Source organism: Pongo abelii, chromosome 7 (genome assembly GCF_028885655.2).
Source record: "Pongo abelii isolate AG06213 chromosome 7, NHGRI_mPonAbe1-v2.0_pri, whole genome shotgun sequence".
Lineage (NCBI taxonomy): Eukaryota > Metazoa > Chordata > Mammalia > Primates > Hominidae > Pongo > Pongo abelii.
In genome coordinates this window covers 120,628,550-120,655,532 of record NC_071992.2, presented here as the reverse complement: position 1 = coordinate 120,655,532, position 26,983 = coordinate 120,628,550, and the positions used below count along the sequence as shown (strand labels likewise).

General features: G+C 40.3%; 1 long non-coding RNA gene across 5 annotated transcripts in view; it reads right to left on the bottom strand.

Moving 5' to 3' along the window:
- LOC112134636 (uncharacterized) overlaps positions 1-26,983 on the bottom strand; it is a 299,572-nt gene that overhangs the window by 238,637 nt on the left and 33,952 nt on the right. For all 5 annotated transcript variants that reach the window (XR_008509231.2, XR_008509229.2, XR_010141280.1 and 2 more), the window contains one exon: positions 7,102-7,278. This is a non-coding gene — a long non-coding RNA (uncharacterized LOC112134636). The remainder of the gene's footprint in view (positions 1-7,101; positions 7,279-26,983) is intronic.

Below are 26,983 nucleotides of genomic sequence, written 5' to 3'. Positions count from 1 at the left end.
AGGATAATTCCAGACAGAAAGTAACCACCTGGGGCCTAAAGAATACACAGAATATGTGTGTAACTCAGCACTCAGACAGCATTGAAAAAGCCAACATTGATATTTGAACTTGAAGAATGAGTAGGAATTGGCCATGGAAAGAAGGAGGGGGAAAGGCATTCCAGGGAGATGGAAGAGCAAGTTCAAAATTATGCACGGGCAGGTACAGCCGTGATTGAAACAATCAAAGCACAGAGTGTAAGAGGAGGTGGGAGGAATGCTGAGGCTGCAAAGACAGGTGATGGGGCAGCTTCGGGGGCTCATGAAGATTCTGTTGTGTTATGCAAAGGAAATTGGGTTTTATACAAAAGACAAGGCATCAGAAGCATTTAAGGCAAGGTAGTGAATGACAGGATTGCTGCTTTAGAAAAAGTATTCAGACACTGGATTGAAGTTGGGTGAGACAGAAGTGAGAGACCACATGTTGAACAATGAATTCAACTGAGTAATCAACTCTCCTTCCATCACAGTTTTCCCCTGAGTTCTCTATTCATCTTAATTCTCTGCAATTACCAAGTGACATCTTTTTATGTTGAAACAAAAATGGTTCCACTCTATTGTTTCCTTTGGTCCCTAAATCTCTCTCTTAAGTCCACTTTCTCTAAAAATGGCACTCAACATGAGTCAGCATTTTGCATCATAAATTTAATGGAGAAAAAAGGTATAGACTTAAAAAAGTAAAAGGATCAAATGCCCAGAGCAAGTGTAAGTTTAACCAAGGGAATGTCATGTCTATCGTGGTTATCTGTTGCTACATCACATACCACCCCAAATTTAGTGGCATAAAACTATAGCAATTGTCATTACTATCTCTTCACAATTCAGAGGGTTGACTAGATTCAGCTACATGGTTCCAGTCTCTAGTGTCATTGAATTCAAAGGAGGATTGGTGTGGTGGCATCTCAAAGGCCCTCTCACTCACATGCCTGGTGGTTGTTGCTGGTTATTTGTTGGGACCTCAGTGGGGGCTGTCTACCAGGCCTTGTTATGTGGCTGGGCTTACTCCGAGCAGTGCTGGGTTTCAAAGTCAGTATCCCAAGAAAAAAAGGCCTCTTCTACCCTAAACTGGTTATTCACATAGTGTCACTTCTGCCACATTGTTTTAGAGGTGAGTCACTATGGCCAGTCCATTCACAAAGGGAAGAAATTTAGAGTCCACGTCTTGATGGGAGAAGTGTCAAAGAATTTTCAGATGTCTTTTTAAAAACCATCACAATCACTTTCATGTTTTTGACCAATACAAGAGATATCAATTTTCATTTTGGCACACCAGGCAGGAAGTGACAAAATATAACAATAACCAACAATATCCAGAATACACTGAAAAGGAGTAAAACCTCTCATATATGCTCTCTGATAAACATTCAGGTCTTAAGAGACTGGACTGAAAAATAAATATGGAGACCAAAGCTGAGATCAGGTCATCAGGGTCCGTTTCAGCAAGCCAAAATCTCAAGAGCAGTAAGAAAAGAATCCAAGTCTGTTCCCGTTGTATTATGGGATAAAGACTAATTCAATTTCCAAAGTGAGAAGAACCTGAAGACTGCTCGCAGAATCATTTTACTTTGAGGTATATATATATGTATGGGAAGTTGTAAATAGTTGTCATTATAGACTATGGGTTGAATAATTACCAAAAAATCATTTACACTTCCAAAAGTTGATAAAGAACATCTCTAGCTATTATGTATATAGATATCTGGATCCTAAAGTGGACAAAGCTAGGTAAGAAGCTTACCTGACAGAATTTTCTCTTAACAACATTTATTTCTGTCTCAGTGTGATACACTTTACACACCTACCATGTAAGATGAGATATATTTGAAATTCACACAGCTTAAGTAGGTTAGACCAATGTAATTTACAATACCTACAACACTCAACAGTTATTTTTTAAAATCCTGAATAGAAGAGAGAAAAAATGAACACACTAGTTGTAAATGCTTATAGAAAAGCTGAAGGGAGGCTGTTTCTTCTACCTGTTTTTAACAGTACTATTGGGACATAAGAAGAAAGCATTTTTATTCTCACCCCTTTATAGGTTGCCTAATTTCTCAGTCTATTCTCCAGCAGGGTTACTTGGGTTAACAGAATAGAATGAAAGGATAATCCCTAGATTTAGCAATACTTCGTAGCCCTATATTTATTACCTAGTAATGATCATTTTGACAGATAGTTCTCAAATTTAAAGCTCATAAGAATCATCTATGGAACTTATTAAAAACTCAGATTCCTGGGTATCATCAGGAGACTTTGATTCAGCAGCATGTTTGGGGAGAAAAGTAAAATTTATTTGAGTATTTTCTGTGTGCCAATCACTGTTCCAGGCAGAGAGGGTGCAACTGTGAAGACATAGTCTCTGCCCTCAGGGAGCTGACACTCTAGACAGTGAGGCAGACCACAAATAAATAAATGTATCGTTTCAGGCAGTGAGTGCTGTAAGAGAAAAACAAGCATTCTAATTAGGCAGAGAGTACTGGATGGTACTGTTTTACCTAATTTATTTATTACTGTCATTATTGTTAATATTTTTGAGATAATCTCACTGTGTCACCCAGGCTGGAGTACAATGGCACTATCATGGCTCACTGCAGCCTCAACCTCACAGGCTCAAGCAACCCTCCCACCTCAGCCTCCTGAGTAGCTTGAACTACAGGCATGCGCCACCACACCTGGCTGCATTTTTTTTTTTTTTTTTTTTGAGAGATGGGTCTCACTGTGTTGTACAGGCTGGTCTCAAACTCCTGGGCTCAAGTGATCCTCCTGCCTTGGCCTCCTCCAAAGTGCTGGGACTACAGGCATGAACCACAATCCCTGGCCTGTTTTACTTATTTTAAATGGAATTGTCTTTATTGCTTATTATAAATGTAATGTATCTAAAGGGAAAAAAGCAAAATACCATACGTGTAAAATAGAAAGAGGAAGTCCCTTGACAGAGAAAAATGATTAAATTTTGCCCATTTTCCTGTGCTACTTCTTAAGAAGAAAATGATAGGAAACATGTTGAACATAATAGTGCAGAGATCTTAAGATTCATTTGTTCATTAAACCATTATTTATTGAACACTTACTATGTTCCAACCACTGTTCTAGGAGGTGGAAACAAAGCAGGGAAGGAGACAAAGAACCTGCTGTCTTTAGGGGTGGAAATGCAGGCATTAAATAAACAACTAATATAATTTCAGGTTGTGATAAATACTATGAAGAAAAGCTAGGTAGGTATATTAGTCCATTCTCACACTGCTGTAAAGAAATACCTGAGACTGGGTAATTTATAAAGAAAAGAGGTTTAACTGGCTCATGGTTCCACAGGCTGCACAGGAAGCCTAGCAGCTTCTGCTTCTGGGGAGGCCTCAAGAAACTCACAATCACTGCAGAAGGCAAAGGGGAAACAGGCACATCTTACACAGCTGGAGCAGGAGGAAGGAGGTGGTGCCACACACTTTTAATCAACTGGATCTCATGAGAATTCTGTCACGAGAATAGCACCAACGGGGGCAATCCACCCTCATGATCCAATCACCTCCCACAAGGCCCCACCACCAACATTGGGGATTACAACTCAACATGAGATTTGGGTGGGGACACAGATCCAAACCATATCAGCAGGGATAGAATAATATTCAAGTTTGGTTTAAGGGATGGTGGGAAATAAATGGAATCAAGAGTGAAAATATTTCTTGGCAAATAAGAGCAAAGAAATTTTATATCAGAAACAGGATAGAAACAGCAAAGAAGGAGTAGAGATAGAGAAATCTTAAAGTGAAGAGATAGAACCAAGTTTATGTCAGGTGACCTTGGCTTTCTCACTCCAGTAGAAGGCCTTGTCCTAATGAGATGCTAGAAACCAGAAAGAAGCCTGGGAATCCTGGGGTGAAAGAAAACTTTTGAATGATTGCAGTGGAAAAAGCAGAGTGAGAGTCAACAAGACAGGAATTAAGAGATTGCTGAAGATCAGAAAAGCCCAGAAACCAAAATCTCCATTTTGAAAAACTTGGTCCAAGCTTCCATCACCTGTCTTCTGAACCACTCCTATCACATCTCCCCACATCCATCAAAAACCTCCTCTCTTGTCTCCCAACATCCACTCCATTCCAGTCTCCACATTGTGGCCTGATCAGTGTGCCTTGACCTGGGTCTTTTTTCACCCATCAGGCTCAAAATTCATGACCTTCAATTCCAGGGAAATTTAAAAAATCATTTCATTAATAGTTGCCTCACCTCTGTTTAAAATTTTTTTTTACTATGAAATATACTATAAATTAAAAACCATACATTTTATAATATATCATATTTTTATAAAGTCACAATCTCTGTAACCACCATTCAGGTTAAGAACTGGAACACTACTGGGATGCTAGGAGCCTGGGGAGACTAATTTAGACAGCAAAATCAGGGAAGGCCTCTCTGAGAGCTAACACTGGATGAAAGACCTGAATTAGACTTGAAGATCTGAGGGGAATCGCATTCCCAATAGAAGGAGCAGTAAGGGTAGAGAGTCTCTGAATTTGGAAAAATCTTAACATGTTCCAGGAACAGCAAGAAGGCGCACAAGGATAGCACAAGGTGAATGAGAAATGTGGTTGAAGATGAGGTCAGACAGAGGCTCAGAGTAGCTCACAGGGCAGCATAGACAATGGTAAGGAGTTAGAATTGTATTTTGAGTAGATGGAAACTACTGAAAGATTTTGAGTAGTAGCTTATGTGATGTGATATACTTTTGAAATTATCACTCTGGTTATTACATGGAAAATTGATAGAGCAGGCTATCAGGAGCAGGGAGACCATCCAGGAGATGAAAAGTTACTAGATCTTAAATGTTGTAAAATATAAGCCAATAGGATTTGTTGATGGATTGGCTGTGGGGTGTGTAAAAAGAAAGAAAAAGGTCAAGGATGACTCTTGGGGTTCAGACATGAGTAATTAAATACATAGTGGTGCCACTGACTGAATTGGGGTGCCCTAAGGAAGGAGCATATTTTTCAAAAGCCATAGATACAACAGTTAAGTTTGAAATGCATATTAGATATTCAAGTGGATATGCTGAGGAGGCAATTGAATATGAAAGATTGGCATTCATGGGGAAAGATCGGGGGACTCAGTGCAAAAGTTCACCTAGGAAGTGAGAATAGATTATGAAAGCAGAGAAACTAGCCCTTCAGTTCTTCAAAATTTACAGATAAGGAAATGGGGAAATCAAGGAAAAATAAGCTACTGCAGTAGGAAAAAAATCCAAGTCAGTGTGCTGTCTCTGAAGACAAGTGAAGAGAATTTTCCAAGAATCAGAAAGTGATCAACTGGGTAAAAGGCTGCTGGGAAATTGAGAATTGGCCATTAGGTTTGACAAAACTGAGGTTGTTAGTAACCTTGGTAATCAAAAAGATCAGTTTCTTGGAGTAGTGGGAACAAAAGCCTGATTAAAGTTGGCTGGAGCAAGAAAGCAAAGTAAGAGACAAGTATACAGAGTTTTTTCAAGAGGTTTTGCTAAAAGGGAAGCAGAGATATGGGCAGTAGCTACAAGGGAATAAAGGGTTTAGAGAGTTGTTTTAAAACTAGGAATAATACAGTATGTTTGTGTACTGAAGGGAATGATCCAATAGAGAGAATTTAATGACGCAGGAGATGGGAGTGGGCTTGAAGGGAGGGTAATTGTGATGCAAAGTCCTTGAATGAATTAGAGGTGATAGGACTGAGTACACAAGTGGAAGAATTGCCTTACATTGAAACAAGTCGAGTTCATCTATGGTAGCAAGAGGAAAGGTACAGGAATATGGATTTTTCATGTGCACCCTAGGTGATTCTAATATGGTTGGACCCATAATTACATCTGGAGAAAGACTTGTTTAATTAAACATTTCTTATGCAAGGAAGGGGAATAGATTCATTCAGGTGCTAACAAGAGATATGAGGAGAAAAAATGACTCTGCAAAGGGCTGGTCCACTTTCATGTAAACTGGGCTGTCAACATCCCTAAAATGGAGATGCAGTGAAGAATCATGAAGGGGTATTGTGGGACATTGCTACCATCATTCAAATTCTAAAGATAGCGCACTCCAGCTGTCTGCCCACTGCCACTTCCTACCAAATTCCTTCCCAGTTGCTCTAGGCCAGTGAGGCTTAACATTCTTTGGGTCACTGACTGAATTGAAGATCTAATAAAAATTTGTACTTTCTTCCCAGAAAAATGTACACATTCTCTAGAGCTCTTTTGGTTGCAAACCACAGAACCATCTTTGGCTTCCACAAGCAAAAATAATTTATGGAAGCAAATGAGAGATGAGACAGTTAATTTTATGTGTCAACGATTTTACACCATGGTACCTAGATATTTGCGAGGGTAGGGGGAGAGAGAGAGAGAGATGGAGAGAACTTGCCAGCAGACTGCTTTCAGACTTGGACTGCAGCATCAACTCTTTCTTGGGTCTCCAGCCTGCTGACCTATCCTGCAGATTTTGGACTTGCCAGACTCCGCCCACATTCATGTGAGTCAGTTCCTTAAAATCTCCCTTGTTTTCTGGAGAACTCTGACTCACACAGAGAAGTTCACAACTACAAAGAAGAGGCTGACAGACTGGAAAAAAATAGAATTATGTAATTCTAAAGGGTTTTGGTCATAGGATGCTCAGATCATCTCTGCTAGGATGAATACACTCCAACTGATTTCATTCTTGTTTCACTTGATTCATGATTTAAATTCCAAATGGTGGCTGTTCAATTCGCTTAACATGGGTCATATGCCTAGATCCGGGCTAATGAAGCACAGGCACCTTTGTGAATAGCTTCCCAGAGTGGATTCAATGAGGAAGAAGCTATGCTCCCAAAGAAAACCAGGATGATGCTATTACTAAAATAATGCAGAATTCAGCATACTAGAGTACCAAAAATATCTAATGTTTCAACTACATGTAAATACAAAATTTTACATATAATTTTGGAAGGCTCACAGACTCTCTCTCACTCTATACACAGCCTATATATGTATCTTCTGGGATTGTTGAGCCCTGCCCACCAGGTCAAGAACCCCTTGTCTAAACATAACTACTGTATATTCTTGGTTCTCACCTCACTGAATGGTTAGGCTACTGGGTTATTCTGTAAAATGGAGAACGTGGTGGCTTCTTCTGTTTCCTCCCATCCGCAGTCTCAGAAGGTTGTGTTCACATCTTCTTGAAGGAGAAAGATGGCATGAAACTGTTGGCAAGAATTTACTGTAGCCCCTCATGATACAGGAAAAGAGGTCTGAAACAAAAGAATGTGGATTTGAATTCTATTCCTATCAACCAAGAGACCTTCAGCTTGAGGACCTCTTTGAGCTTCAAGTCCTTGTCCTTAAATTTCCCCGCTTGCCTCAATAGATATTGTGAGGTTCATGTAATTACCTCAGAATACATTTTGTAAACTAGAAATTTATGAACAAGTTTCAGATGCAATCCCTATATCTATGTAGATCCATAGATTGAGAGAGAGTGAGAAAGGAAGGAAAGAAGGAAGGAGGGAAGGAAGGAAGGAAGGAAGGAAGGAAGGAAGGGAGGGAGGGAGGGAAAGGAGAGGAGAGGGGAGGGGAAACGAGGGGAGGGGAGGGGAGGGAAGGGAAGGGAAGGGAAGGAAGGGAAGATGGGAAGGAGCAAAGGGGGAGGAAGGGATGGAGGGAGGGAAGGAGGAAGATGACAGATGATAGACAGTACTTCAGTGGTTGTCAAGCCTGGTTAATAACAGAAACATCTGCTAATCTTTTAAAAATGCAGATTCTCAGATTTCCACCTAGACCTACTAAATCAAAATCTTCACAGATGAAGATATAGATATCTTCATGCATACATGTCAAGTTTCCCACATTATTCTTGAATTTTCTAGATTTGAGGTCCCCATCACATTTCAAATCAGAATTATTCACAGTGTGTTATTTTGATAAAAGTCAGTATTACTACTTGCAAGACTATCTAGAGGTTGACTGGATAAAAAAATACTGTTTAACTTATTTCACACATGTAACCAATCACATATAGTCACAGAATCCAACAGCTTCACTGGTGAAATGCCAGTATAGCAATAACTGGCTTAGAACAAATTCTGCTCTCATTTATATGCTCAGAATCATTAGAGTAAGATTTTACAGCTCATGATCATTTTAAGCATCATCAATTTATGAGTATGGCTATTTCCACAGTTTCAAAAACTTTGCAGAGAAATCTATAGCTTTCTGCAGCCCTTTAATACGGAGATGATGTAATGTATTCTTTAGTGGGGGAAAGTGAGAGAAATTAAGGAGAATGTAAAATACAAAATAATGGTGACAGCTTTCGTGGTAGCAACATTTTCTTCAACATCTGATATGTCTTTACCATTGAAGTATGAGGATTATTTTCTTCAATGTTTCCTTACAGGAGAAAGAAATTTCACAAAGTATTTAAAAATAAAGGCAGCAGTGACCTTCCATAAATATCTTTAGTTTCCTCAATCTTCTCCGGGTTCAGCTTTGCATTGTTTTACACTAGATCTTAATAATGTCTTCATACTGCATCACATTTTAAAAAAATGTTAACTCTCATAATATAAGCCATAGATAAGCATGACAGAGGTCCTGTCATCTCTCTTGTAGTGAGTACTCAGTTTCCTTGCTGAGGGTGATGTTGCTTATAGTTCTATTTTCCTGACAGAATAAAAGCAGCACGTTTCAGCTGAGTGCTGTGTCAAACTCTCCCAGTTTGGCTGCCTACAGATGGGACTACCAATTCCTTCCTTGCTAGCATCTACTACACAGAAGGACCATCTTAAAGACGCTAAAGTGAAGTTAGGAATATTCTTAAGTCTGGATGTTGATCCTTGAATGAATATATAAAGATGTTTAACATTTTAAAATTCTAAACAAAACTGATTAAAAATGTAAACCAATAAGTGAAAATACCTTCTTGCATAATTATAGTATCCCTCCTTATAATTTTAGGTGCGAATGACAGCCCCCAGTGCACTGCCCCATGCAACACTGGAGCCCCCATCACAGGTTAGAAAGAGTTCATCCACCTCTCCTCCTCCTAGGTCCACCTCTCCTCCCCCTGGGTCCACCTCTCCTGAATATTCAAAAAGCCCCCAGACTGCTTTCTGGAGTCCAAAGCTCCAATCAATCTACTCTCAAATCCCATTGAGGCCAGAATTCATAGAAGCTCCCTTGAGATGGGTGGAAGCTCAGCAGGAATGAAGGCTGAGCTTCTTCAGAAGTTAATATCATGCTGCTTTTGGCGGGGCACAGTGGCTCATGCCTGTAATCCTAGCACTTTGGGAGGACGAGGTAGGCAAATTGCTTGAGCTCAGGAGTTTGAGACCAGCCTAGACAACATGGTGAAATCCTGTCTCCACTAAGAATTAAAAAGAAAAAATTTAAATTAAAAAAAAAAATTAGCAGGGCGTGGTGGCACATGCCTGTAGTCCCAGCTACTCAGGAGACTGAGGCATGAGAATCACCTGAACTCAGGAGATGGAGATTGCAGTGAGCCAAGATTGTGCCACTTGCACTCCAGCCTGGGCGACAGAGTGAGACTGTCTCAAAACAAACAAACAAACAAAATCGTGCTGCTTTTGCCACCATTATGTAGATATCGCTGGCCCCTGACTTGTCACTAATTGCTGATGCTGCCATTTGTACTTAAGCTCAAAGTTACCACTTGTGGAGACTAACAGGCCAGTCCCATTGATTCTCACCTTGTTAAAGCTGTGCAGCTGAAGGAGTCCACCACCTCTACCGAGGGCTGGTTGTTCTAGGATAGCAGTTCTCAAACTTTAGCCTGCATCAGAGCAACTCAGAGGACTTGATAAAATACAAATTGCTCATCCCCACTCTCAGAGACTTTGATTGAGTGGGTGTGGAGTAGGTCCTAAGAACACACACTTCTATCAAGTTTCCAGGTGATGCTGATGCTGCTATTCTGGGTCCACACTTCCCAGAACAGCACCCTAGGAGAAGGCCCTTCCCAAGGCTATCTGAAGAAACCCTCCATTTGTTTCTGCGACTGCTGTTCTAAGGACATAAACTCTGCTGGTCTAACCTAAAGCAAGAGAGCCGGACCGAACCACTCCTGTGGTAGAGACTCCTGGCTGAACTGTACTACTTCTCATGGAGTGAGAGAGGAAGATCCTTCTCTGGCCTGGGTTCCTGGTATCCTAGTTCTTAGAATCAGCCACTCAGACACCTCCTCAGAACTCAAGACTGCCACCTGGATGCAGGTAGATGGGTTCTCATGCCTACTGCCTCACAGACCCCAGAAAAATCCTTGATATTTAATCATCCATCTTTTGCTTAAACTTTGGCTGATGGTAATTTTATCTCAGAATGGTATCACTGAAGTTTTTTTTTTTTTTTTTTGGAGACAGAGTCTCATTCTGTTGCCCAGGGTGAAGTGCAGTGGTGCCATCTCAGCTCGCTGCAACCTCTGCCTCACAGGTTCAAGCAGTTCTTGTGCCTCAGCCTTGGAGTAGCTGGGATTACAGGCATGCACCGCCACACCTGGCTAATTTTTGTATCTTTAGTAGAGACGGTGTTTCACCATGTTGCCCGGGCTGGTCTTGAACTTCTGACCTCAGGTGATCTACCCACCTCGGCCTCCCAAAGTGCTGGGATTACAGGTGTGAGCCACTGCACCAGCCTATCGCTGAACTGTTTATGCCTACCTTGCCATTGAGCCTTACACAGGATAAGTAGGCTGCCTTAGTAGATTTGTATAACATTGAATTTGGACCCTTCTGTCCAAATCCAGGGACCCTTCTGTCCTAGAGGGTCCCTGGATTCCTAACACAATTTAATTCTTCCTTGTTTTAGCAATCTTCAAATTCCATGTTTAAGGTACCAGAAAGAGACCAAGTGTGACTAAGGGCTGTCAGTAGATTTTATCACTTTAGGTAATAAACTCTAGTTAACAGATACAATGCATTTTTGGAGAACAAATGTGTACACATACACACACATAGACACAAACATAGGAAAAAGGAAATTACAGATTTTATAGCAGAACAAAGGAAAAAAACATGCAAGGCTTTTCTTTGTAATGAGATTGCTCTGCACCTTGGCAGTTCCCTGCCTAATAGTGGATTGAGCATTAAGTTATTCAGTAAATCAATAGTTGTCAGTCACATTGTACAACACGTCCCCAAGTCCCAACCTCGGTAGTGAGCACTGCGATGTTAGCAGAAATGTGATCATCATTACCAAGTAGATCAGTAGACAGGTAAATCTTTTTTTATGATTGTTGACCTTTATTATTTCAGCAAGGTATTTTATTATATATGTGTCCCTAGTAGTCTTGGAAATTAATATTAATAATTACAAAAGACTTACATTCTCACCAACATTTCCTTATTTGATACGTATAGAGTTTTCTATGCATAACAAAGGCAAAATTTGCTCAAGGTTATTTACTACCAATGTTTACTCTGTAAAGTGCCTCAAGGCATTCTCAGTAAAAAGGCTTTTATATAAAATATTATTTTCTATCCCTATGATAATCTAATAGCTAGAACACCTTCTAATATGGTTTAAATAAGAAAAAATCACTCATCATCTTTCACAGGTAAACAGTAATGAAGTAGCAAATAGTAATTTAATAAAATATAAAATTTTTTCTACTGCAGATAAAAATTACATTTGTGTTTAATAATTTAAATGATCTAAACACGACATAAAGATGTCAATTTTTAAAATTTTTTCTTCATAAATGTTTTCTTTCATTTTCTACATTTTGAAGTATAAGCATTGACTTTGCTTTTATTTTATTGGACAAGTAGTACACAAATTATACGTGGGTGATGGTCAATACTGAGTGTCAACTTGATTGGACTGAACTATGCAAAGTATTGTTTCTGGGTGTGTCTGTAAGGGTGTTGCCAAAGGAGATTAACATTTGAGTCAGTGGACTGGGAGAGACAGACCTGCCCTCAATCTGGGTGGGCACCATCTAATCAGCTGCCAACGCAGATAGAATAAAGCAGGCAGAAGTTAGAAGGGCTTGACTTGCTGAGTCTTCTGGCCTCCATCTTTCTCCTGTGCTTGATGCTTCCTGCCCTCGAACATCAGACTTCAAGTTCTTCAGCTTCTGAACTCTTGGATTTACACCAGTGATTTGCCGAGGGGCTCTCGGGCCTTTGGCCACAGACTGAAGGCTGCACTATCAGCTTAGCTACTTTTGAGGTTTTGGGACTCGGAGCTTGCTTCTCAGCTTGCAGCTGGCCAATCATGGGACTTCACCTTCTGATCATGTGAGTCAATTCTCCTAATAAACTCCCCATTCATATATACATCTATCTTATTACTTCTGCCCCTCTAGAGAATCCTGACTAATACAACATGGGTGGTGCTTTTATGAATTTTTTTCTTCTGTGAAATATAGCAAATAGTTATATGCACAAAGTAACAGTGTGGAGTTCAACAAAGTGTCACAAAGGAAAGACCTAGCTAGGTATAACCAGGGTCAGAAGATGCTAGCAGGATGAGGGATTATTTAGCCTCTGATATAGTTTGGGTGTGTGTCCCTGCCCAAATCACATATTGAAATGTAATCCCCAGTGTCGGAAGTGGGGCCTGGTAGCAGGTGGTTGGAACCTGGAGGCAGATTTCTCGTGAATGGTTTAGCACCACCCCTCTTGGTACTGTCCTTGCAATAGTTAGGATAAATTACTCAGTCTTAGGTATTTCTTTATAGCAATGCAAGAACTAATACAGCCTCCTACCTGTCCACTTCCAAACATTAAACACCCCTCCCTGCAGAGGTAAGTACTATCCTGACTTACACACCAATCACCACCCTGCTTGTTCTTAGATTGACCACCTAGGCTTGCATTTCCTAAACCCTGGAGTTTAGTTTTGCCTCCTTTTTGAGCTTTATATAAATAAAATTATATATCATGTATTCTGTTTTGTCTGGCTTCTTGCACTTCACATTGTGTTTTTGAGATTCATCCATTATGCGTACATAAATGTAATTCATTCATTTTCATTGCTATAAAGTATTCCACTGTATAGAATAACATAACTTTCATATGCATTCTATTGTTGATGGACATTTGGGTTTTTGAGACAGTTGACACTATGAAACTATGAAATTCTTATAGGTCTTTGGAGCAATAACTTTTTCAGTAAATCAACAGCAGTCAGAAATATACAACACATTCCAATTCCACATCCTCAGTGTTGAGCACTGTGATACTGGCACAAATGTGAGCACCATTACTAACTACATAAGGAGACAGGTAATTCTTCTACATAATTCTTGGCACACACTTGTGAGCATTTCTGTTGAGTGTATATCTGGAACTCCTGAGTCATAGAACATGTGTGTCTTCAACTCTTCTTATATTACACCAAAGTGTACTATTAATGTACCTCTCACCAGCATTAAATAAGTGTTCTGTTGTTATTCATTCAGGTCCCAGCACCAATTTTATCTCCTTGGAGCATCCTTTTCTGGCCATCCTAGTTTATGTATTCCACCCCATCTTCCCTTACTCTTTAGTCCATTACTCCAATTTATTTTCTTGGTCCCCTTCCTGCTCTTTGAAATCACCTTATTTGTTTCTGGGCTCCTCCACTGAAAGGTAAGCTCCATGAAGACAGTGTCTTTTTCTTGCCCCTAGCTAGGATAGTGTCTGGAACACAACAGACTCTCATAAATATTTGTTAAATGAATGGTTGGGAACTCCTTCTATATATATAGTATATGTTCACAATAATGCCAGTAGAAAAGACTTTACACAATATAAACTTTGAATCTTATCATTGCAAGGAGCAATACTTTTTGAATAGGAGTTTCATGATCCATGTAATATGATTAACAGCTAGTGTTCGGAAAAATAATTATTCATTGAGATTTTCCTGTAAGATGACCATCATGACATATGTTGAATAATAATTTTTCCTGTCTCATGAACACAGTGAATACCAGCATTTCATATCCACTGTGAGAAAACAGGTGCCTGTAAATCAAGGCTTCATGTTCTTTAAAGTGCAGACCATAACAATCAATTGCTATCCTTCTGTAAATAATAATGCATGGTTTCTCAAGGAACCCAGCAGGTAATTGATTCCCTGGTCTAAAGGAGCTCTAGGACTGTGATTTTTTGATATCTGTAGAATCCCTCAACTGACTTTGTTGTCTTGTTTTTAGCTAGCACTTGAAATAAAGGTTCATGAATCTTTATTATACATCCAGCCTCTCTGGAATAGAGTAGTAGTGGTGTGTACGCTTGGAATATGCCCAGTCCTATCTGCATTTCTACTGTAAGGCCACAGTAACAAATACCCAGTGGGGTAGGAGGATGTGGGTTTTGTGCATGTCTAGAGCCATCCCCAGGTGAATCCAGACACCTGAGGCAGGCGATGATATATCAGATTATATTTTACAATGGGGCTAACCCCAAAGCCCCAAATCACCAACTACAAATGTGGCTATATAATAGAGAGGAAGGTTTTGTATTCTAAATGCTTTACTGTTCCATGGTTTCTGTGTTTTAAGGAGAGCTGACCATGTGACCTTACTACTCTGATCACAGTTAACTGGACCAGGGATGGGTGCTTGACTCAAGGCTGGCCAGTGACCTGTGAAATGGCATGAGACCTCTGCCAACAGGGCTACTCTTCTTGGGAAAGTGACCAACTAAACAAATTAGGTTATCTTTCTTTAAATGCAGGACATAGATACCATTAGAGGAAGGTAGGAGAAAAGGAAAACATAGAATATGTTATTTTTAACTATATAATTTGAGATATATAAACCACAGTTTTATCTCTTCTATAATCCTGAAAATATTAAAATTATTCATGAGGATAGAAAATAAAATCAAATAAAAACCATGAGCATTACCTTGTGCAAAGATCTACTAATCTGTGGTTTAAAACTAACTTATGCTCTAACTTCTACCCAGACAACAACAAAACCATCTTTTGGGTAGAAAAGCCAAGCAGTCAGAAATTCAGAAAAAGGCAGGAGGTCCAAGCCATGAGGCAGAAGAATCTGCAAGGTGTGAGAAACCACAATAAGCAGAAACCAGGACGTAGCAAGTAGGAGAGTAGAGAATGGTAGTGTTGGGAGCTCAAAGGTTGTGACTGAAAATAAAAAAGCAGAGTCATTACACTGATGGCATGTTAAGATAAGTAACAATAGCATTAAAGAGATAAAACCCATCGCCAGAAACACTGAATCACAAAGTCCTTACAGTTTTCTGTGAGACCAGCTTGTTTGTTGTGTTTCTTAGTCTTCCTCTCAATAAAAATTTGGTGTAGATAATAATCACCTAGGATGTGAATTAAAAATCTACTACCTGAAGCCCTGAAAAGGTTCTGATCTAGAGGATGTGGTCCATGACCCAGGAATCTTCATTTTACATATCTGAGCCTGATAGTCCAATAAATCAGCCCTTAAGAAACACAAAATCTAAGCTATCCTGAGGTTGTATATATTCCTTGAAACTGGAAAGAAAAAATCTACCTAATATAGAACCCATGTATGATTTCAATTTTGCAGACGTAGCCCAGAGTTGGAGCATCAGGGTATCTTTGCATTAAATAAAAGTCACTTCTAGAAATGCTACATTTTAAGTATTTTAAAATAAAAGGTTCTCCCTGTCTTCACCCCAAAGGACTGTATGAGGCTTGTATTCCTCTCTTCCCTTGAAGAACTCTGCTCTACTCAAACTCATTGATTCCCAAACATGGGCCAAATTCTGTTCATGTCTAAACCAATGCATATACTCACCCACCCTATCCCTACTTAGAGCAATAGCGAGGAAGGAGCTCAGAAGCTCAACTAAGGTTGACTGGTGTGGAATATTGGGTGAGGACACTGTTGGGTCCCACAAGCCAGGGTCTGGGTGTTGGAATGTAAACTAGAACTTCCCCCTAAAGATAATCCAGCTCGGAATCAAGACAATAGTCAAGTCAAAGTCCACTGGTGAATACCAAGTTTTAAGACTGAAGACACTACGTCCAAAGACGAATGCAAAAGCTGGAGGCAGGAATCAAGGCAGAGGTCTTGAGAGGTGACAATGTGCCAACAGCCCTCGCTTGCTCTTGGCGCCTCCTTGGCCTCGGTGTCCACTGTGGCCGCGCTTGAGGAGCCCTTCAGCCTGCCGCTGCAGTGTGGAAGCCCCTCTTTGGGCTGGCCGAGGCCGGAGCCAGCTCCCTCTGCTTGTGTGGAGGGAGAGGCGCGGGTGGGAACCAGGGCTGTGCACCGCACTCGCAGACCAGCGCAAGTTCCGGGTGGGCGTGGGCTCGGAGGGCCCAGCACTGGGAGCCGCCGGCGGGCGCCACTGGCCCCATGCAGTGAGGGGCTTAGCACCCCGGCCAGCAGCTGCGGAGGGTGCACTGGGTCCCGCAGCACTGCCTGCCCGTCCACTCTGTGCTTGAATTTTTGCCAGGCCTCAGCCGCCTCCCCAGGGGGCAGGGCTCAGGACCTGCAGCCCGCCATGCCTGAGTCCCCCGACCCCATGGGCTCCTGCGCAGCCTGAGCCTCCCTGATGGGCGCCATCCACTGCTCTGCAGTGCCCAGTGGATTACCGCCCAAGGGCTGAGGTGTGCAGGCACCCCACGGGACTGGTGGGCAGCTCTGCTCATAGCCCCGGCGCCGGGTCCACCCGGCAAACCCAGCTGGGCTCCTGAGTCAGGTGGGGACTTGGAGAACTTTTAAGTCTAGCTGGAGGATTGTATATGCACCAATCAGCATTCTGTGTCTAGCTCAGGGTTCATGGATGCACCAATCAGCACTCTGTATCTAGCTAATCTGGTGGAGACGTGGAAAACTTTTATGTCTAGGTGGAGAATTGTAAATGCACCAGTCAGCACCCTGTGTCTAGCTCAAGGTTTGTAAATGCACTAATCAGCACCGTGTGTCTAGCTTAAGGTTTGTGAACGCACCAATCAGTGCTCTGTGTCTAGCTAATCTAGTGGGGACTTGGAGAACTTTTATGTCTAGCTAGAGGATTGTAAATGCACCAATCAGCACTCTGTGTCTAGTTCAGGGATTGTAAATGCACCAATCAGCACCCTGTCAAAATGGACCAATCAGCTCTCTGTAAAATGGACCAATCAGCTCTCTGTAAAATGGGCCAATCAGCAGGATGTGGGTGGGGCCAGATAAGGGAATAAAAGCAGGCTGCCTGAGCCAGCAGTGGCAACCCCTTTACGCCCCCTTCCATGCTGTGGGAGCTTTGTTCTTTTGTCTTTGCAATAAATCTTGCTGCTGCTCACTCTTTGTGTCCACACTGCCTTTATGAGCTATAGCACTCACCATGAAGGTCTGCAGCTTCACTCCTGAGACCAGCAAGACGATGAACCCACAGAGAGGAATGAACAACTCCGGATGGGAGGAATGCACAACTCCATACGTGCCACCTTTAAGAACTGTTAACACTCACCGCAAAGGTCTGCAGCTTCACTCCTGAAGTCAGCGAGACCACAAACCCACCAGTAAGAAGAAACTCTGGACACACCATCTTTCACCATCTTTAAGAACCTTAACACTCATGATGGGGGTCCGTGGCTTCATTCTTAGTCAGTGAGACCAAGAACCCACCAATTCTGGACACAGTCTCAGAGCTAGAAGGATAGAGCAGGCAGAAATAGAGTCCACATAAAGTACCTGGTCACTCTAGGCTAAGTGGCACCAATAACACTGAATGGTTGCAGCTGAAATTCATGAACTGATGAGTACATGGAGATGTACACCAGCTTAAAGCCCTTGTGAATCAATCTGTCTTCTAACAACTCTTGTTCAATCCTCAGGACAAAAAGTTTGCCAAGACGGCCTTTGCCCAGATGCTGGTACCATTTGTGGGCAGAACTTTCTTATGCTGTTTGGTCAGTATCATCTATTTCTAGACTGATGTCTCAATATCCTTATCTATAAAATGGGAATTATAATAGTACCTAACCTATAAATTAGTGATGGTTAGAAGAATTAATATGTGAAATACGATAATATGTAAGTGCCTGGCACTTAGAAAACACTAAAAAATTGTTGATTGGGGATGAAGGTGAACAAAATTATGTAAATGTATTTATTGCCACTGAACTGTACACTTAAAAATGGCAAAGATGTTAAATTAAAAAAAATACTTGTTGATTGCTGCTGCCACCATTGTTGCTGCTGTTTGCCAGTGTTAACTATAATTAACAATTTCTTATGAACAACCAATTATTTTGACACCTTTCTCCTTTATGCTGGTTTTTGTTTTCTTTTTTTTTTTTGAGACATGGTCTTATTCTATCACCCAGGCTGGAGTGCAGTGGCATGATCATGGCTCACCATAGTCTTGACCTCCCAGGCTCAAGCAATCCTCCCACCTCAGCCTCCTGAGTAGCTGGGACCACAGGCATATGCCACCATGCTCAGTTAATTTGTTTGTAGAGATGGGGTCTCACTATGTTGCCTGGGCTGGTCTCAACCGTGGACTCACGCAGTCCTCCCACTTCAGCCTCCCAAAGTGCTGGATTATAGGAATCAGCCACCATACAGCACACCGTATGCTGAATCTCTTGATACTGACTTCTTGCCTAGGTCATGATACATGTTGTTGGCTGTTTGTTTCCTTCTAGGTACTATGTTTCAGACAGAATTCCCTCTTGAAAATTAGTCTGTTTGATACCACCGCCTACCACTTCCTGATAGTGTTACCCATCTCATCAGGTAACAGGTCATTTCCATTATGTCCCCAAATAACACAAATTTCTTCTTCCTTACCAGATATTCTTGAAGACCTGACTCAAATACTTTCTTTTTCAAAAACTTTACATAACCTGAAGGGTTCTCCCAGCTCTCTGGAGTGCCTATCATATGTAAGCTGAATAATGAATCTACCAATTAATCATTTGCTCTTCATAAAATCTTTTCTGTAAGTCCCTCAAATTGTTATTTAAATCATGTATTATTATTTAACTTATCATATATCTGTCTTGTGTACACAGAAAGATAGCACTCTCCTTGATGATAGCAACTGTTATTCATCTTTGTATGCCCCCCAGCTAAGCACCACGCTTTTCACAGAGCTCAACAAATATATGTGATTTGATTTGAAATGCTTAGTTAGAATACCATAAAAGACTACCCATTCCACATTCAGAGGAAGCCATTAAGATTTAAAGAGGCCATTAAGGACTAATCCAATAACTTAGAAGAGAGTAAATTGCTTACTTTCAGGCAGATATGCTAACTTTCTAGGCCACTAAGGTTCTATTTAAGCAATTTACTATGAGTAAATTATCAAATGGATCCAGGTAGCTCAAAAAGGTTAATACCTTCTACTTCCTACTAAGAGGTAAGCTATGCCTCCTTTGCCTGCTCTGAGCAATGCCAGCCAAAACCATCTATTGCTTATAATGTACTGAGAATTATATTTAAAGAGTAACGATTTGGACTGAACTTACATAGCTGAAGAAAGCAGTTCCATAAACTGTAAGATTACACTGCACTGCTGATACCCAGATGCTACTGACTTGCCCTAATATTGACATCACTCTTCTTTTCTTCCTACCCCATATTCTAAAATGGTCATATGTAACATGAAAACGACGACAACAACAACAATGGAAGAAGAATTCAGTTGCATCCACTGGTTTGTTTGTTTGTTTTGGAGATGGGGTCTTGCTCTGTCACCCAGGCTACAGTGCAGTGGCACAATCTCAGCTCACTGAAACCTCCGCCTCCTGGGTTCAAGCGATTCTCCCGCCTCAGCCTCCCAAGTAGCTGAGATTACAGGTGCGTGCCACCATGCCTAGCTAATTTTTGTATTTTTAGTAGAGACGGGGTTTCACCATGTTGGCCAGGCTGGTCTCGAACTCCTGACCTCAGGTGATCTACTCGCCTCAGCCTCCCAAAGTGCTGGGATTACAGGCGTGAGCCACCGCACCCGGCTGTATTCACTGTTAATTGTTGCAGAAATTGCACTCAATAGTAGGGATACAAAGGGATTTAAAGCCTGAAAACATGATACCTGTTTCATGAAACTGCCATTCTAGTTGTGAGTAAAGTGGTGGAAAGGGGAGTGCGATAGGAAACACAAACAATCATGAAACAATGTGGTGCATACTACAATAACGATATTCGCAAAGTGTTCTGGTGAGGAGTGGGAAGTCCTAACAGCTTTGGGGTAGGAGTAAGAGAAGCAGATGTTGAGCTGTGCCTTAAGGGGGCATCAGGAGTTTTCCAAGGGAGACAAGAAGAGAAAAGGCAAACACAGAGAGATGCATGAACAAAGAAATGGTTTTGGCAAAAAGCGATCTTAGAGGTACTTTTGTCCAATTCGTGAACATTATAGACCAAAGAAAACCAAAAATAAGACTGAGGGATGTTAGGTGACACATAGCCACAACTGGAAATGAAAAAACCAATCTTGAACCTGCATCTGTCTGACATACGTCAAATCTGGTGCTTAGCCTGATTTGATAAATTGCATATTTAATGGAATTTCAATGTAAAAAGGAGGCTTGGTAAGTGAATCCTGCTCAATTGGAAGTTCATTTTTACATTCATTCATTCAATCACTCAACAAGTACTTATTGGCATCAACTAGGTGCCAGGTACTCTATTAAGAGATAGGAAACTAAGACGCAAAAATAACCAAGGCAGACATAAATCATGATCTCATGGAACTAACAAATTAGTAGAGGATATGAATAAATAAGCTGGCAGAGATGAGTGTAAGGGTTGTGACGGGGAAGTACAGAGTGCCATGGGGGCAGGCTTGGGAGAAGCTTCACTGCATAGAGAAGCATCACCCTGTAGGCTAAAACCTGAGGAATTAGAAGGAGTTAGCAAGGTGTTCCATGAAGGGATAACAGCACATGTAAATGCATGAAGGAACAAAGATCCAAAAATAAGAGAATGTATTATGCGTAAGAATTCAAATTTCAGTGTGAGTGGCAGTCTTCCTCCCTATGCTATCCCTTAGCCAGCTCCTACTTATCATTTAAATTGCAAATGGCATGTAATAGCCTCCCTTTCCTAATACTCTAAAAATCAGATTCCCTTAATGTCTTTGCTGTGAACTGCAATTACTGATTTATCATATGGCTTCCCCACCAAACTGTAAGCTCTTTGAGGGCAGGTATGATGTTCTTGATCCTAATCTCTTGAACCTGTAAATGCTACCTTGTAGGGGGAAAAGGGTTCCTTGTAGATGTGATACAGTTAAGGATCTTGAGATGGGAAGATTATCCTGAATTATCCAGATGGGCCCTAAATGCAATTACAAGCGTCCTTCTAACAGAGAAGCAGGGGGAGACTTGACTACAGGCAGAAGAGAAAAAAGCCACAAGACCACACAGGTAGAGATTGGAATGATGCAGCCACAAGCCAGAGAATACCAGGAGCCACCAGAAGGTGGAAGATTCTAGATTCTCCCCCCTGCAGACTCCAGAGGGACAAGCCCTGCCAAACCTTGATTTCAGCCCGGTGATATTGATTTCTTTTTTCTTTTCTTTTCTTTTGAATTGGAGTCTCTCTCTGTCACCCAGGCTGAAGTACAGTGATGCAATCTCAGTTCACTGCAAACTCCATGTCCCAGGTTCAAGATATTCTTGTGCCCCAGCCTCCCAAGTAGCTGGGATTACAGGCGCATGCCACCACGCCCTGCTAATTTTTGTACTTTTAGTAGAGATAGGGTTTTGCCATGTTGGCCAGGCTGGTCTCGAACTCCTGTCCTCAAGTGATCTGCCCACCTTGGCCTCCCAAAGTGCTGGGATTAGAAGGTGTGAGCCACCACGCCTGGCCCCAGTGATACTGATTTTGGATTTTTGGACTCCAAAATTGTGAAAGAATAAATTTCTGTTGTTTTAAGCCACCAAGTTTATGATAATTTATTACAGCAGCCACAGAAAACCAATACAAACACTGATATACATCTTTTTCCCATAAGAATTGTTTTGGTGTTTTAGCGTTAATTCCTTTGGATAGATTCCTAAAAGTGGAGTTGTGAATCAAAATGTATGACCCTTATTTTAGGTATAATGAAGATTACTGAATAAGTTTCATAAAACAATTTCTATAAACACCAATAAAGTAAGAGTGTATCTATTCACCACACCATCTTCATCACTAAATATTTTCATTAATTTGAATGTATGCTATTTTGATATGCAAAATAGGTTTTCAATATTGTTTTAATTTATATTTCTTTGCTTGCTAATGAAAATAAATATTTTCCCATGTTTACTTATCAGCCTTATTTCTTTTGTACATGTGCAAAGTTTATTTTTTTAGAGAGATTTGTATGTATTTCTCCTAGAGCAAAGATATCACACTTTTGTTTCTTAAATTTGCTTAAAACGCTTTATCTTACTCTATTGTTTGCCAATTTTTTTAGGTTGGATTTAAGTTTCTGTCTTTTTAAAGGGGCTGTGCAAAACTTTCATCTATACAAATAAGACAAAGTACTGATCTTAAAAACATATTTTTGTCTACTTGATTTCTGAGCTGTGTAATTTTTCATTTTACCAATTATGAAACAACCAAGTCCAGGAATTTTAGCCAATCATCTTTTTTGTTGTTGTTTTTCAAATTTTATTATAGGTTCAGAGGGTACATGTGCAGGTTTGTTACAAAGGCATACTGCATAATACCGAGGTTTGGAGTATGAATGAATCTGTCTCCCAGGTAGTGAGGATAGTAAAAAATAGTTTGTTTTTGAGCCCTTCTCCCACTCCTTCCTTTCCCTCTCTTGTATTCCCCTGCATCTATTATTCTCATCTTTATGTCCCTGTGTACTCGAGGTTTAGCTCCCATTATTTATTTATTTATTTATTTATTTATTTATTTATTTATTTATTGAGATGGAGTCTCTCTCTGTCACCCAGGCTGGAGAGCAGTGGCATGACCTTGGCTCATTACAACCTCCGCCTCCCAGGTTCAAGCGATTTTCCTGCCTCAGCCTCCCAAGTAACTGGAACTACAAGTGTGTGCCACCACACCTAGCTAATTTTTGTATTTTTAGTAGAGGTAGGGTTTCACTGTGTTGGCCAGGCTGGTCTTGAACTCCTGAACTCAGGTGATCTGCCCCACTCACCCTCCCAAAGTGCTGGGATTTCAGGCATGAGCCCCCATGCCCAGCTAGCTTTCATTTATAAGTGAGAACATGGAATATTTGGTTTTCTATTTCTGTGTTAGTTTGCTTAGGATAACGGCCTCCAGCATCCATGTTGCTGCAAAGGACAAGATTTTATTCTTTTTTATGACTGCATAGTATAACCCCATTAAAAGATGGGCAACAGACATGAACAGACACTTCTCAAAAGAAGGCATACAAGCAGCCAAATATAGAATTATTCTAGGTTTCTTACTATCCTCCTTTTTTTAAAAAATCACAGATTTATCTCCTTTATATGTTGTAAATAATTCTATAAAGCAATATAACATTGCCAATTTCTTCTTTCATACCCTCATCATTTCTTGCTTTTATCATAACCAATATTATCAGTCAGTTTATATAGTTCCTGGTTCGGTCAACATTTTTTGCATGTTTATATGAGAAAATGCTCATCATCACTAATCATCAGAGAAATGTAAATCAAAACCACAATGAGATACCAGCTCATAATGGTCATGATGACCTTTGTTGAAAAAAGTCCAAAACATCTAAAAACAGCAGATGCTGGTGAGGCTGTAAAGAGAAATACTTATACAGTGCTTGTGAGAATTTAAATTAGTCCAGTCACTGTTGAGAGCAGTTTGGAGATTTCCCAAAGAGCTAAGAGTTGAACTACCATTCAATCCAGCAATCCCATTACTGGATATATACCCAAAGGAAAATAAGTCATTCTACCAAAAGACACATGAGCCATTTGTTCATTACAGCGCTATTCACAGTAGCAGAGACATGGAATCAACCCAGGTGCCTATCAGTTCTGAAATGGTTAAAGAAAATATGGTGCATATACACCAGGAATACTACACAGCCAGTCTTCTTTTGGTGAATAAAAGCTTTGCTAAAACTCCACCCCCACCAACACACACACACATTTCTAAGTGGTGTCTGTTTTAAAAGACCTTAAAATATATGATTAAGAGAATGATTATTCCCATAGTAAGCTGAATAGACACAGTCTTTTACAAGCCTCTTCTTCAAGTCTTTAAAACTGCTGAGCTATACTTGACTTGTGAGCCCTAAAACCACACGTGCACTTCAGCAAAAACTAGGTCAGTAGTGAAATTTGACTAGTGTGAGAAACCATCACTTCCTCATATTATTAGACGCCTTGCTGTATCTTTCAAAATACAACTGCACAACAATGCTTATTAGAATTCATTGATCTACTTGCCTCCTTTTTATCCCTTGCCATGCATGAACAAAGCTAATCCTTAGCGATCACCTATGTATTCATTTAAATGTTATTTATTCTACATCTATATGTGTCTTCTATGAGCTAAGTGCTGGGAATACAAAAATTAATAAGACCCTGACCCTGCCATTAAGAAGCTCAGATATTGCAAGGGAAGTAGACAAACAACTGCAATGGGACCCTGCGATAATGACTCGCTTCCTTCAAATGGGGTTAGCAAAGTTTTTATCTTAAGAGTAAGGCAGAGTAGAAACCACAGGAATCCCTCCCCCAACCCTGTTTTTCTTACTTTAAAATAGCAACTGGTATCTCCTGTAATGACAACGCAACGACATGAAAATTGCAACAATATACTATGGCAGATCTCGACAGAGATGGTATTTAAACTGCACCCTAAAGAATAAGATGGAGAAAGGATGGAGGGCATTTCAGGAAAAGGTAACATGAGGGTGTGAGAAAACAGAAAATGTTCTGGGAAAAAAAACTACTCCAGCATAGCAAAAGTGTAGAATTTCAGCTACACACAAATGTAGAAAAGATAAGATACAGAGCAGAGAATCGAGTCTTGAAAAATAAATTGGAGATAAAGTATAAAACTTAAATGCATTTGGTCTCTATGTGCCAATAAGAGTCATATCAGACTCTAAAGAAATAGAGTAAGACAATTCATCAACCCAGTCCTTTGTGGCTCTTGTTGCTTCCACTTCACTAAAACTATACTTGTCAAGGTCAAACATAGTCTCCATGTTGCACATTAGTGTTTTTAAAACATTACGTTGGTGGCTATATAGAAAGCTGATTGAAGAGGGTTAAGACTTGTGGTAGCAGTACGTGTTGGGAGATTGCTGCTGCCACAATTAAAGCAAGAAATGATAAGGGTATAAAATAAGAAACTGGCAATGTTATATTGCTTTATTGAATTATTTACAACATAGAAAGGGAGAAATCTGTGATTTGTAATAAGCGGAGCACAGTGAGAAATCTAGGATCATTTTCTAGTTCCTAGTTTGGCCAATTGCATGAGAAAGATGAGCAATTTAAGGAATCACGTAATAATTTCCATGGTAGACTGTGTTGAATTTGAGTTGATTCTGGGTCATTCAGGCAGGGGGTTCAAGGTAGAAGTATGTGTCTGATACTCACATGTAAGAGTAAGGGCTAGAGATATGGATTTCAATATCTTCTGAATTCGCCCATATTAATCTTACATTCTACTTCTGTTCTCATGAAACTTATATTTTAATCTGTATGTTCAAAGGGAAGATCATTCTACTTGATTTGTTATCACCAGCCAATATTATTAGTCAATTTACTTAAGTCATTCATAAAATATAACTGGTACTGAATCTGAATTTAATGAAAAAGTTGAGAGCTGGCTGTAGTCAGAGAAGAGATCTATGTGAAAACCACAAGGACATTATTAGCTCCTAGGAATATTCCTAAAATGGTAAAATCATGTGTTTACATATTTGTGAGTTAGCTCTCATTCATTTGAATTCTTATTTTAGAATTCTTATTTTAGAATTCATTTGTCTTTTCAAAATAATTTGAATTTGAATTCCAAAATAAGAAGTGTTATAGTGTTTATCAACCTACTCCAATACGGCTTACACATTCCATGGAAACTATTTTTGTCAAGTTCACCAACCATCTTTGTGTTGAAAATTCAGTGGGCACTTTTCTGCCCTCATCTTAAGCAACTTCTCTCACCTTTCCACATAGAAAAGTACTTCTTTTTCTTGACATACTCTTCTTGCATGGCTTTGGCTTCGTTTCCTCCTGTCTCACTGACTAATTCTTTTCGGTCACCATCACTATCTCCTTCTCCAATACTTGACATCTAAATGTCCCAGAGCTTCTCTTTTCTTTTTTTGCACACTTTTCCCCAAGCCATTCCTGTACCTTCAAATACTTTCTATTTTTTGTGACATCCAAATTTATATTTAAAAGATCTAGGAAACAGACATATATATCCAACTGCTTATTTGATATCTCCACTTGGATGTTTCATAGGTATCTCAGATTTAACAAATCCAGAACAGATCTTTTGCTTCTTCTCCATCCGCACCTCCCAAAACTGTTCTTTTCCTGGTGTTCCCAATCATGCTAAGGGGCACTTTCACAACCCAGAAACATACAAGTCAACCCTGATCCTTTCCTTACCCACATTCACAATCCTTCTGTCTTCAGTCCATCAGTCAGTTCTACCTCCAAAATATACTTAGAATACTCTCCACTGTCTCTATCTCCTCTGCCACTACCCTAGTTTGAGCCACCATCATGTCTCACCTGGACTAATCCATTCAATATCTGACTGATGTCTCTGCTTCTTATGTGTCCCTCTCCAATCTACTCTTCATCCAGCAGTCAAGTACTCTTTTAAAAGTATATGTAGATTTATATAAGTTCCTATGTAAGAAAAAAAAATCATTTACTTCCCAGAGCATTTGGAATGTAACCTAAACTCTGCAAGGCCCCACAAAACCTTTTCTCTTAGCCTATTCAACCCCTTGCTCCCTGGGATGCAGCCACATTGGCCTCTGTATAATTCCTAGACCCTGCCAGACCTGTTCCCTTTTCTAAGAAGACTCTTTCCCTATTCTTTGCATAGTTGCTCCTTCATCTTCTGCTTGGATA